This window comes from Prinia subflava, chromosome 2 (genome assembly GCF_021018805.1).
Source record: "Prinia subflava isolate CZ2003 ecotype Zambia chromosome 2, Cam_Psub_1.2, whole genome shotgun sequence".
Taxonomy (NCBI): Eukaryota; Metazoa; Chordata; class Aves; order Passeriformes; family Cisticolidae; genus Prinia; species Prinia subflava.
In genome coordinates, this window is record NC_086248.1 from 113,100,482 (window position 1) to 113,112,786 (window position 12,305).

Below are 12,305 nucleotides of genomic sequence, written 5' to 3' on the forward strand. Positions count from 1 at the left end.
GCGGGAAGGATAACAGAGCAGCGGGAAGGATAGCGGGGCAGCGGGAAGGATACTGGGGCAGCGGGAAGGATAGCAGGGCAGCGGGAAGGATACCGGGGCAACGGGAAGGATAGCGGGGCAGCGGGAAGGATGCCGGGGCAGCGGGAATGATGCTGGGGGCAGCGGGAAGGATACCGGGGCAGCGGGAATGATGCTGGGGGAAGGAGCGCGGCTGCGGGCGCTGCCACCTCGGCAGTTCGGGGCCCGAGGCATCGCCGCCAGCCGCTCCTCTCCCCCACTTCCATCACACCGACGGGACTTTCACAGCCCGTGCAAAGCGAGCCGTGACAAAACGCTGTTTTCTCCCCTTGTGCCCTCCCTTAGCCCTTCCACAAGAGGCACAAGGCAGCGCTTGCTGATGGTGCTGTAAATCAGGCTCAGGGCACTTGCTGGACAGGGTGATGTTATCATCAAAGCTGTGGCTCTGACCCAGCCTCCATTAAAAATCATCATCTTTTGAAATGCCGACTTTGCCTGTCTTTGCAGGTCTGTTCAGTCTGCGGGGAAAACCCCGGCAACATTTAAGTAATGTTTGTGCACATTTTTGACCCCTCTTGGCAAGGCTCAAGTGCAGGGCACAAGAGGACCTCACTATAATTTGATATGGTCGTATTTCTATGAAGGCCCATTTTCAAAATTTGGTTAAAGAACAAAAAACTCCCACCAAAACCCCTCAATCGGTCAACCAGAGGCTGCTGATAATTAATTTCCAGCACAACCATCATCTTTTGACAAGACCAACTACAAATTCCAAGCCAACACAGAAACAAAAGCTCCCACTGGGGGCTGGGCAGAGATGGTTTGGAAATCTGCATTTCTTTGTTAGTGAAGGCAGCTCCTGTGTTTCCTTCTGCACCTCCACAACCCGTGCTCTCTATCCAAAAACAGCATGTGAAGCAAACATACCTTTTTTCTGCTCATCAGTATCACCTCCCATATGAGACAGGATAGAGAGCAGCACAGGTTTTGGAGCGAGGAAGGCTCCTGATGTATGGATGAGAGATCAGTCTCATTTATAATGGATTCATGGAGTGTTCTCATGTGCAGAGCATTCCCAGCAGTTCTCTCCTTGGCACCTCAGCTCCCTCAACACCTCTCTCTTAATGCACTTCTCCAGACTTTGCTCTGCAAAGACAAGATTTCATTAAGCTGTGGGGTTCTTAACACAAGAGGAGCTGCCATTTGAGTTTATTTCTCTGATTCACACCAGAGAAGGTCCAGATCCAACTCTTTGTCTGATGGAACAGTCACGGACACTGATTTTCTCACCTCCCTTCACAGATGCAAGACCACTCGAGCCCCAGTGGCCATCAAAGGCCGTGTGGTTGCAAAAGAAACACCAGAGACAAATCTGTTCATAAACCAGCCACACGATTTTCAAGCTGGCAGATAAACTAGAAAAGAAACCGGCTTACACAAGCCTGAATCCTGCAGGGAACAGTAAGGAACAACACCAGCTTCAGGATGTGAGCAAGGTATTCCAAGAGTCCTGCATCATGGCTTTGAGGATTTCTCATGGCTGCCCCTCTGCCACTGGTGAATGGGGAGGTGGACAAGGGGGAGGGCAAGATACAAGCAAGACCTGTTCAACATCTCACCACACTGGATTTTCTTTTTAGTCAGACCTGTTTTTAAGAAAGTGGGGTTTTGGGGCCTTGTTCACTGTGCCACTGAGTTTTGCTTAGACTGATGGTCAAATGCAACCTCTTTTCATTTTCTGTTCTTTCTCTCCAGAAGAAAACTGCTGCAGTGGGCCTGAACACACCTGCACTGGCAGCAGGGCACTTCCACAGGCAGGCAGTGCTCAGAAGAAGCTCCTGTTCATCTCTGAAACTTTGGTTTCCCTTCTCTGCCTTGCAGCTCTGCACGAGCAGCTGGGCAGTGCACCAGCTCTCTACTTCTTATCCGCCCTCTCTCTCACTGAAAATGCAGCAGAATTCCCAAGCCAAAATGCAAAATGCTTGTGAGGGAAAAGGATTTATCTGCTCTATCACAGCAGGTATAGAAAAAGGGTGACATGAAGGCAGGCTGTGTGCCTGGTCCCACTGGTCCCTGCTCCTCTGCGCCAGACAAGATATTTCTGTTTAATACAAAAGGCAAACTGGGAAATCAGCCTGGGAGTGGTCCTGTCTTTCCCCACCACAAAGCTGGTAAAAAGGCACGCTGTGAAAAAGGTTTCTTTTTGTGAGGGAGCCATTTAACATACAGTCAACTCCTATGACAAAATAAAGTTGTTATGAGAAAAAGCACAGAGGAGAATCCATTTCCCTGGGATCAGAAGTCTGGAAATTCCAGATGCCTGCAGGGCAGCTACCATTTTGCACAACAGCAAGTGAAGCATTGGATTTTAAACATACTTGTGCTATTTTTGTAGGAATACTTTGTTTTTTCAATGTATTTTTCAATATACTTTTTTTTTCCTGATGCTTTTCTTTAATCCAAAATATAGTAACTTTGCTTAAAAGGCTGTAGCCAACCAAAACTCTGTCTCTATGAGATCTTTTTTTATTTGGTCATAAGGTACTTCTGTAATAAATGACATCCCTACATTTCCTTCCTTAATTTTGTCTTTATGTTAAATCCACCTGTGATTTTCAGTTTATTCTGGACACAGAGCAAGACTTGAGGACTCAGCTGATTAAGAAAATAATTTTAAAGGGCAATTCAAGTTTCTGAAGGGATGTGTTTGGCTCACTTATAGGATCCAACTCTGTTCTGAGTTACCCAGCTCCGTAACCTCCATTTTCATCACAGCTGCCTTCTGCAATGGAGCAGGGGAGTGATGTAATGCTGCTCACCATCCTTGAGACAGGTGACACGTGTGTGTCCTGTGGGGAAACTTTGGACAATACTGCTGGACCAGGTTGCTTGGACCAGATCTCTTGTTTTGGGGAACCCAGGGTACCACGAAGCGGTGCAGCTTTGCAGGCGGAGGCCAGGAGCTCTTAAGCTGTTATCAGACCAGTGCCATTTTGATTTGAACATGACAGAGACACTCCAAATGCTGTAATACTTAAGCAACAGTTACAGTGGTCACTATGGCCAATGGTTACAGCTTGCTGTTGCTCAAGAAACTTCCTGGCTCAGTCAGAGCAGCAGTGATGTGCCCAGCACTGCAGCAGGAGCTATGGTCTGTGGGGGCTGGCTGCTGCACAGACACAGAAGAGAACATTGCAGACATTGCCTCTTACACCCTCCAGCATGACAAGGCTGTAATTAAATCCCCTTTTCCAGCGCTCTCTGTACAAGCCCAAGGGGCTGAGCTGGCACGTGAAGCCTGCAGGGAGTTGGAATCAGCGCACAGAACAAAAGCGGAGACGTTCCCCCACCATTTTATTGTCTGTCTATTGAATGGATCTTCAGCTCTGCTGGGAACTTCCTGGCACATGGGCTTAAAATGGAGCCTCTGCTGGGTTTTTTTTTTGCTTCATCTCTTCAGGGGCAAATACACTGAGGCATTGATTAGGTTATTTTGGGATCGTGGCACGGCACAATTGCTTGCTGTTTTTCTGGCAGTCATTTCTCAGAAGCCTGTTACGCACATTTCATAGAGCTCTCGAAACACAGAGCTACCCGGGAACATTTCACACAGCACGTTCCTGATGTGCTTTTGTGTGTGAGTTGTTTGTGTCTCGGCAGCAGCCGAGGAGCCATTTGGATGTGTTGGTTGCTATAGTAATTACTCTTCTTGGGAACTAAAATAATAGCTTACAGCTCCTGCAGCTCGCTGCCGTGCAGGCTGCCTCCAACCAGAGACGCTTCCATTTTGTTTTGCAGGGGGTTGGGGACTCTCGAGTGTGCTGAGAGACAGACTTTCCTCCCTATGCCTGTGCAGCTAATTTTGAATATAACCTTTGCAGAGGATGTGCTGCAGGTCTGAAGGCTCAAAAATAAAAGTAGCTTATGAAACAATAGGACAGCTCTGCAGCTGCGGTTTCTGATGGGGCGAAGATCTGGATCTGCTTTCCATTTACTGTCACTGAAAGCTGTAAGAGAAGGACTGAGGCTCATGCTGAGACTGGTTTTTAGTGCTAAGGAGCCTACAAAGCACAGGGTGGGGGGCTCAGAGGAGTTTCAAAGACGCCCAAGCAAGCCAAGCAGGAACGTGACAAGGAGGGCAGCTCTGCATCGTTCAACATTTCTCTCTCTGGTGAGGTAACTCCTGTATGGACCTGCATCTCTGGAGAGGGCAAGGGAATCTCACCGTGGACAAAGCAGCCTTTCACAGCAACCCAAGAGCTGGCAGACACCTCCTTCCCACTTCCACCTGCACTCACAGAACATTTCTGAGTGACATTTTAAACTGCAGCTCTGGAAAGGACACCGTGCAGAAGCATTTCCCAGCAGCAGCCCCAGGCTCACGGCTCTGGGAAGGTCTCTCAGTAGCTCTGGGCTCCTGGACTGACAGAGCAGGGATTTCTGTGCAGCTTGCAGCCACGTGGGCTGGCACAGCACGGCACTTCTGGATCTGCCAAGGCAGCAGAGGAGAGGCAAGGGCAAGTGGCACAAGAAGTGATAAGCCTGATTACTCTCCCGCATCATGAAGCAGCTGCAGGTTGACTGCAGCTCAGACTCTTGACTCACAGGGGTTGACCTATATAAGGGTCCCAGCACCAGCATCAAGTATCAAGTTTGGTTTTGCAGTCAGAGGCCAAAAAAAGGTGGGAAGGATATAAAAAGGGGTCAGAGAATGGAGCAGGAGGAGCTAGGGTGAAAAGCAAAGAGAAAACAAATAGGGAAAGCATTTTACCTCGCAGTGCTGTCCTAGAAAATTTGCTCTCAGATGTGCACATGGCTGCATTGGCAACTGGCAGGGAGATGCCAAAGGGAGATTAGAGCATCATCTGCTGCAGGCTGTAAAGGCAAAACAGTTCCTGTTTGAGCAACAGCCACACAGAGATGCAGGGAGGGGGGTGTCTGGGGAAACCACAGGGCAAAACTGGGCCTTCATGTGTGAGGGGGATGTGCTTGGCTTGTAGGCAGCAGGTGATAAGAACTTCCCACATGCAGATGTGCAGATGTCCCCCCTCCCCAGTTTAGGCACAGCACACACACGGGCTCTGTGCCTGCACAGCTCTGCAGCTGAAGCACAGGGAGCTACAGGAACATCCTCACTCCCCCCAGGCAGCGCTGCAGGAAGGACCCTCTGCCTTGCCCACCTGTTTCCTCTGTTTGAGGCTTGATTTGAACAGTACTGCTGCAACTGAAGCTGGGGTTCCTATGGCCTTTTTGTAAACCTCTCAGGCTGTTTTCTGCCTTTATATCAGAAATTTTAGCTTCATCTTTAGTCCTGTGGCGTACCAAGAATTTAAAATTGTCCTTGAAGCACAGCAGTAGAAACCATACTTAAGACGCAAAATCTGAAATGAAAAAGGGGGAAAAAAAGAGTATTATCTGGCAAGATGCTTTAGGAAACAAAAAAGTAACTCAAAAGCATGTAATTTCACATCACTCCAGTGTATTACTTGATTCTGTAGATTATTGTCTGTCTTTGAAACATACCACCTGTATTCACAGTGGTATTCAACACCTGCACTTTCAGCAAAGTAACAAATTTAATTTCTTTACCCACGAAGGGTCAGGTGTGGGAGAATCTTGGCTTTCCTTAAGCAGGAAATCTGCAGCTGTTGTGGGGACTTTAAATCATAATTGAAAACATGATCCAACTATGAGATACAGACTCAAGTTACCACAAAGCAAACAAAGTAATTCAGACTGATTTAACCACAAAAATATGACAACTGATTTTTAAGCCATGGCTTAGGGGAGGAACAGGACAGGGCTAATTCATGACTTTTGATTTCTACTGGTCTACAGAATGATTAATGAGAGTATTTCTGGACCACTAAATCTTTCTTTAATTTGGGAGTCAATTTTGTTATTAATTTTTTGATATTTGGCATTAGCTGTGAGCTGCTAGTGACTTAGAACATGTACTTTAGGAAGTCTTGTTACATTAAGAGCAAAAGCTGCAGCTTTGTTAAAAATTCAGGGAGGCCACAAAAACTTTTCTCTACTGGAGAAACTGTTTGTGCTACACAAGTATTCTTGCTGGCATAATAATGATTTCTTCTCCAGCAAAGATACTGTAAGATGAAAAGAAATCTCAAAAGTTTGCTCTCACATATGTCATTAAAATGACTTATCTTAATCCCCATATGGCAGGTAGCCTGTCTAAACGTGTGGCAGCTGCTGGACAATGCATGAATGCTCCTGGAGTGTGAAAAGCTGAAGTGTCACCCAGGTAAGTGTGTCAATGGCACTTTAGGGACATGCTCCATCAAGTACAACCTCCCAGCCAAGTCCCTGCAGCTCTGAAGGGGCAGCAAGGATGCTCCACAGCCCTTATTTCCTTTTATTCCTCAGGCAGGGAGGTTGTGCCAGCTGAAGGAGCAGTCCTGCACAGCTCAGGTGGAGAATTTTGTTGCAATTGCACAAGAGAATGCTGAGTGCACAGAGATACCTACCTTGAATTCACTCAGCCTCATCCTCCACCCCCACCAGAGCACCGTGAGCTGTGGCTGCCAGCAGCAGCCACCTCATTGTCACAGGTTCAAACACTGCAAGTTAGGGCAGAGAACAAGTGGGAATGTTTTATTTAATTTAATTTAATTTAATTTAATTTGTATTTTATTTTATTTATTGTATTTTATTTTATTTTGTTTTATTTTATTTTTTTAATTTTATTTTATATTTTATTTTATATTTTTTCCTCCTTGTGAGGCAATACTTGGTGAACTCACCCCATTTGTCACAGTGAAAATCCCTGTGCTTACTGTCAGGCTCAGGGAATCCAGGCAGGTGGCAAAAGTAATGCCCTAGGGAAATCATAGGGATTTTTACATCAAGGCTATTGCAGCTGGCTGGGTGGAATGGTACAAAATGTTTTGTTTGGCTTTAGCCAGCAGAACCTTCTTTGGAATAGGCAAAAATAGGCAGAGGCAGCATTTTAGTGCTAATCAATAGAACCAGTCCTCGTGCACCACATCAAGCACAAGGACATGCGTAAGCAGAGCTGCTTTGGTCTTACAGAGTGTTCATGCTGTGAAATGTGCATTGAATCACTCTGGGAACCCAAGCAAAGACAAGTTCGTGCTCTGGGGTTGTGCACAAAAGTGGGGAAACCTCTGTACTGTACCCAGCCTCACCCTGTGGACACCATTGTGTGCCAAAATCCATCGCCAGTTTGTGTTCCTACCACAGCAAGCAAAGCAGTCCAGTGCTGCTGCTCCATCCTGAATGGAAAGAGACAAAAGAGATCAAGATTAGAAATAGGAAAAACTCATAGGAAAGCACCTGTCTCCCAGAAATTCTCTTGCTTTGACACTGAACTTTGTGCTTCGGTTAAATTTTCATCATCAAAGAGCAAAATACAAACCACCAGACATCAACTAAATTACAGTTTTAGTCAATCATATCCTTTCTGCTAGCTCTGGTAGCTCTTCTTCACATGTGCTTACCAAGTGGTGATTCCGAGAAGCAGCCCCTTCTTCACGAATTAAACACTGATAACTTTTAGGAGCTGTTGCCTAATGTAAATACAGAATTGTATTTATATATATATATATATATATATATGAACCCTTTCTCCTCTGCACCCAGGAACAAAAAAATGCTTCCAAAATCTCTTGAAAATGGAGCAGCTGTTTTAAGACAGGGAGGACAGTTGGCTACAACTGTCCCCACAGATGGCAGTTCAGGGTGCAAACAAAGGTCAGAGCTGGCTAAGGGCACGGTTTGTGTGTGTGGGACAGGAAGGCTTTTGGCTTCCTCAGGAAGACAAGCTGCCCCAGGGTTATTTTGTGTGAGCAGTCCACTACACTGACAGGTAGCCAGGGCCTCTTACCCCTGCATGTGGTGTGGCTCACTCCTCTTTTCTCTCCACCACCCCCACGTCCTGCTCACTCCTCGTGCCTCTGTGCCCACATTTCCCGAGCCAGGCAGGACAAGGAAGCTCTCTGGGCTTCTTTCTGAGCACTTGACTTTGCACAGGGCACAGGCAACATGTGCAGCACGTCCATATGTCACTGGTGGCATCCGCCTCTTCCAAATATGCCAACAACTCAGCGAAAGGAGGACATTTCAGAACCGCAGTAGTTTTATTCTACAGCTCCAAGGAAGCAAAGCCCTCCCTGGATGGGGATGTGAAAGTGCTGTTGCAGGGTCTTGAGCAACAAATGGTGTTTTGCAGAGAAAAGTGGTATGAACCAGAGAGAGGAAGCACTGACTAGAGCGGTTACAGCGTCCATCCCAGCGGGAATGCTGGTAACCAAAGAAACCACAAAGGGAAGAAAACAACCACCACCCCCGAGGGGCCTATACCTGGGTAAAGCTGTGACACGGGGACTTTGAGCTTCGCTGTGGCTGCGCTAGTGCAAACAAGTGTAGTGCTCTTGTCTGCTGCCGGATCTCTGCTGCATTCACATCTGAAAGATCCCACAGGATAACCCAAGAAAGAAAAAAGAACAAAGCGTGCAAAGTCAAAAACACACGTAATGGAAAATGCCAAGATGAGAGTTGCAAAAGCAGAGTGATTTTGTCTCCTCGTGCCTCACTTGTTGTGATAAGCACTTCATTTTACAGGCACCGATTCATTTTCTGGTGGGGCCTCAGCCTCCCCGGGTGCACTGAGCAGGCTGTGCCCAGGTAGCAAAGAGGTGCTCAGGCTTTGCTTTCCTCCCGCTCCCGGAGCGGCTCCTCAGCTCTTCCTTCCGCCGGTACGGCTGCCTTGTTTTCTTCTGAGTAATTTTCATTGCCTCAGGCGAAGCACAGCGCTGCCACGTGAGGTGAGCAGCTGCTGTTCCGTGCTGCAGGGCCAGGAGAGTGATGTGCGGACAGCTTTTGCCCAGATATGTTCCAGCACTTTTTTAGGGACCGTTTAGAATGCTTACGACCTGATTTCGCAGATAATGCCATTTTATTTGGCACTCAGTTCTGGTTTTGGGAATTTATGGATCGTGTGCTTGGACTGACTGAAGTTGGGTTTCCCCTGGCATGGGAGCATTTAAAAATCATGGTTTTCAGCTGCAATTAAATCAAAGCAATTAATATTTTTTTTCAGAAGTACTCACTATACCAAGTTTACTTAAAGAATTAAACTGAGAGTTATTTGGAGCCTCGTGCAGAGCAGCAAGTGGCAAGGAGCAGTAAGTGCTGTCCAGCCTAGAGGAGAGCATGGACAAATTGAAAACAAAGTAATAAAAGAAAACCAAAACGGAGAAACAATTTCTAGTTCAGTTTGTGCAGGTATGCTGGTGTTTTCACCATCCCTCTGCAACTGAGGTAGTGTTACCTTCCAACAAGAGGGTGATCAGTGCATTTGCTTTCTTAAACTGCTGAGACTAAATTCCAAAGAAGGAAAAAAACCCCTGCAAGTGTAATGCTTTAGCATCTACGACACATTCCTGCCACAGTGAACTACTAATGTAATTTAAATTACAGTAAGGGATGTAAGAAACACAAGGCACAAAAGGAAGGGGAGACAAAAATGTCCCAGTAACAACACGTTCTTCCAAACTATGAGCATAATCATGTGATTTAAATTTTTGCCAGATTTGGGGAATTTTTTTCGTGTCATTGTTCTCTTTCTGCAGTTATGTGGTTGTACTTGACTGTGTGGTGGTAACCAAATAACACTAATTGTTATTCTTACTGGAGGGTAGTGGACTGAAACCATGAATTCTGTTTATCAGCTCCAGGTAATAAAAATTGTATGAAAATATCTATTTCGGGCAGTTTTAGCACCTTTCTTCTCTTCCTCATTTATACAAAAGAAGCAGGTCTGACAAGCAACATGACAGTGAAATCCTTCTGCTCAGTCAGACGCTCAGTTTCAAACTCAGATAATTGGGGTGTATTTCCATATTCCTTCCCTCCTTTCCTGTGCACAGACAGAGGGAATGTCTGCTCCAAGGCTGCCCACAGGAGCTGAGTGTGGAAGCCTCAGTGTTGCAACTTAAATATTTAAAATATCCTAACATCTCCACAGGGGGATAATTAAATACTGAACCAAGTCAGCAAAGCAGGGTCTGCTGCCCAGCGACACGGGAGCCCACGTGCTGCACAGAAGCAGGGTGAAGTTTTCTGTTTCAGGGAATACTGAGTAAATAAGAATTTGCTCAAGCAGTATGCCATTTCCTCATTCTCAGAAAAGCAGCTCTAAAAACATGCAGGAAAGAAAATCTAATTATTAAAGAAAATCTGATTATTGCAGTGTTCCAACACCATTTTCTGACTCTGGTACATTCTGTGATTTCTCAGGCTGTTATTTTTTGCAGTGTTATGGTGGAACTGTCTGCTAAAATCCCAGAGCCCTCTCACACAAAACTAATTTACTAGAAACGTCATCTGGCACATAAGCATTTCTGTCCACAGCAGAAATTTCAGTGGTGTATTTGGAAAGAAGTGCCAAGAAAAGAAAGCTTCATGCTCACAGATGGCATGTTCCCCCTTGACTGTTTCAACCACAAGAGATGTGTGTGCACAGCTCCAGCCCTATGGGCTGTGTGCTGTCAGAGCTGCAAGGGGTTTATTCTTAAAAATAAAAATAGGTACACGTGTAAGAAACACGGAAAGGAAAACACAAACTAAAAAACAACGACCAAAGAGAAAACAAGAAGGTGAGAAACACAGCAAGTTGAGTTAAAGCAGATGTATGTGCTCGTAGAGGAGATGATGAGATGAGCTATCTGCGAGATGCAAATCCAGATCGTGCCAGGCAGAATGGGAAACTGAACCTCCTCCAACTTCTTGGAGGAGTGCCTTTATTACTGTGTTTCAGGATAACTGAAAGTGAGTAAACAGCACACCATTTGCTTTCCTTTCTGGCTTAGAAAGCTTACGAGCACCATTTCAGATTAAACAACGTTTAATCTGATACAGGTGTGGGGGGTTGAGTTTTTCCCCACACACAGAGCAAAGGAAGAAAAAAAAATATTTATATTTGCCATCTTCTGAATTATTTTCCTCCATCTTACTTGGCTGCTCAACTGAAAAATCAATCCTACACCCATTCTCCATTGATCTACTTCCAGCAGGGTTCCACTCCACACCCCTCTGGGTTTGGGACCCAGAGAAACGAATTCAGCTAAGAAGTCCTGTAAGACATTTACAGCCTTCCCTTGGACTAAGCGGCAAGACACAGACTGGTTGGGTGGTTTGCAAGATGGGTAGAGAATTGGCCAACAGGCTGCACTCAGAGGGTTATGATCAGTGTTTTTAACTCGGGGTCTCCTTGAGATTGGCACTGGGCTCCACGCTGTCCAAATTCACAAGGATTTGGGTGGTGGATTTGAAAGCATCTTCACCCAGGCTGCTGACAGCACTAAACTGAGTGGTGAGGACAACCTGCCTGTGAGGAAAGACGGAAGGAGTTACATCTTATCTCCCCTGAGGAGAGAAGGCTTGGAGGCAGGGCGCTAATCTCAGTATACCAGAGTGCTACAAAGAGGGTGGAGGCTCTCCTCACAGAGGACCGCATGGAGAAGACAAGGCACAACATAAATTTTCTTACGGTGAGAACAAGCAATGACTGAAACACAGGGATGTGACGGTAGAGTCCCTGTCAGGGGAGGTTTCCAAGCTGCCACTGGACTGGGTGCTCGACAATCTCATCTGGGCTCCCTCCCACAAAAGTTGGACCAATGGTCTTTCCAGCAGCTCCCTTCCAGCCTGGGCTGCCCCATGGTTCTGTGATTCTGTGCAGACAGGCACGGGCTCCTGTAGCCACCTACACCAACATCTCGCTCAAGAAGGAGCCAGCCCGGCCCTGCCATTCGCCGGCAAGCAGACCTGCATGCACTACAGTGCCAGCTGTGTACACAACGTGTCCAGCTCACCGAGCTGGCAGGGACCGCACCAAGGGCGCTGCTGCTTCTCACCCGCTGGACACCGGACCCCATCCGCCCACGTGAACTTCTTGCCCGGGGCCGAGGGCTAGGTGCGGGTGGTGAGGAGCGGTCTCGGGGCTCACCGAGGCCTCTGTGACCTTGGTAACTCACGGCTGCCGTGGCCCCCGCGGCCGGGACACACCGGCCGCTCCTGGCGGAACGCAGCGCCGCGGTCCGCCTCCCGCGCTGCCCCATCAGCCGGTGGCTCTAGGAAGGAGACAAAGGCGGCTGGGACGGCCGGAGGCGGTGACGGGCACAGAAAAGGCCGGGGGCGCAGGGCGGGCGCTGGGGACCCTCAGCGCATCTCCCGCCACCTTCCCCCGACCGAGCCCTCAGGCACGGCGGCGGGGCGGGGCCGAGGCGGCCCCACAGCGCGGT

General features: G+C 47.4%; 1 long non-coding RNA gene across 7 annotated transcripts in view; it reads right to left on the reverse strand.

The window, feature by feature from the left end:
• Positions 1-92: 92 nt before the first annotated feature.
• Positions 93-12,305, reverse strand: part of LOC134547571 (uncharacterized) — a 51,409-nt gene continuing 39,196 nt past the window's right edge. Inside the window, exons 1-6 of one of the 7 annotated variants that reach the window (XR_010079519.1) lie at positions 8,362-12,302; positions 7,188-7,274; positions 6,507-6,599; positions 5,199-5,399; positions 4,790-4,893; positions 94-1,164 (exon numbers count right to left, since the gene is read on the reverse strand). This is a non-coding gene — a long non-coding RNA (uncharacterized LOC134547571). Of the gene's footprint in view, positions 1,165-4,789; positions 4,894-5,198; positions 5,400-6,506; positions 7,275-7,885; positions 12,303-12,305 lie in introns of those variants that run through there. The other 6 variants (XR_010079518.1, XR_010079522.1, XR_010079521.1 and 3 more) reach the window with 6 other exon arrangements.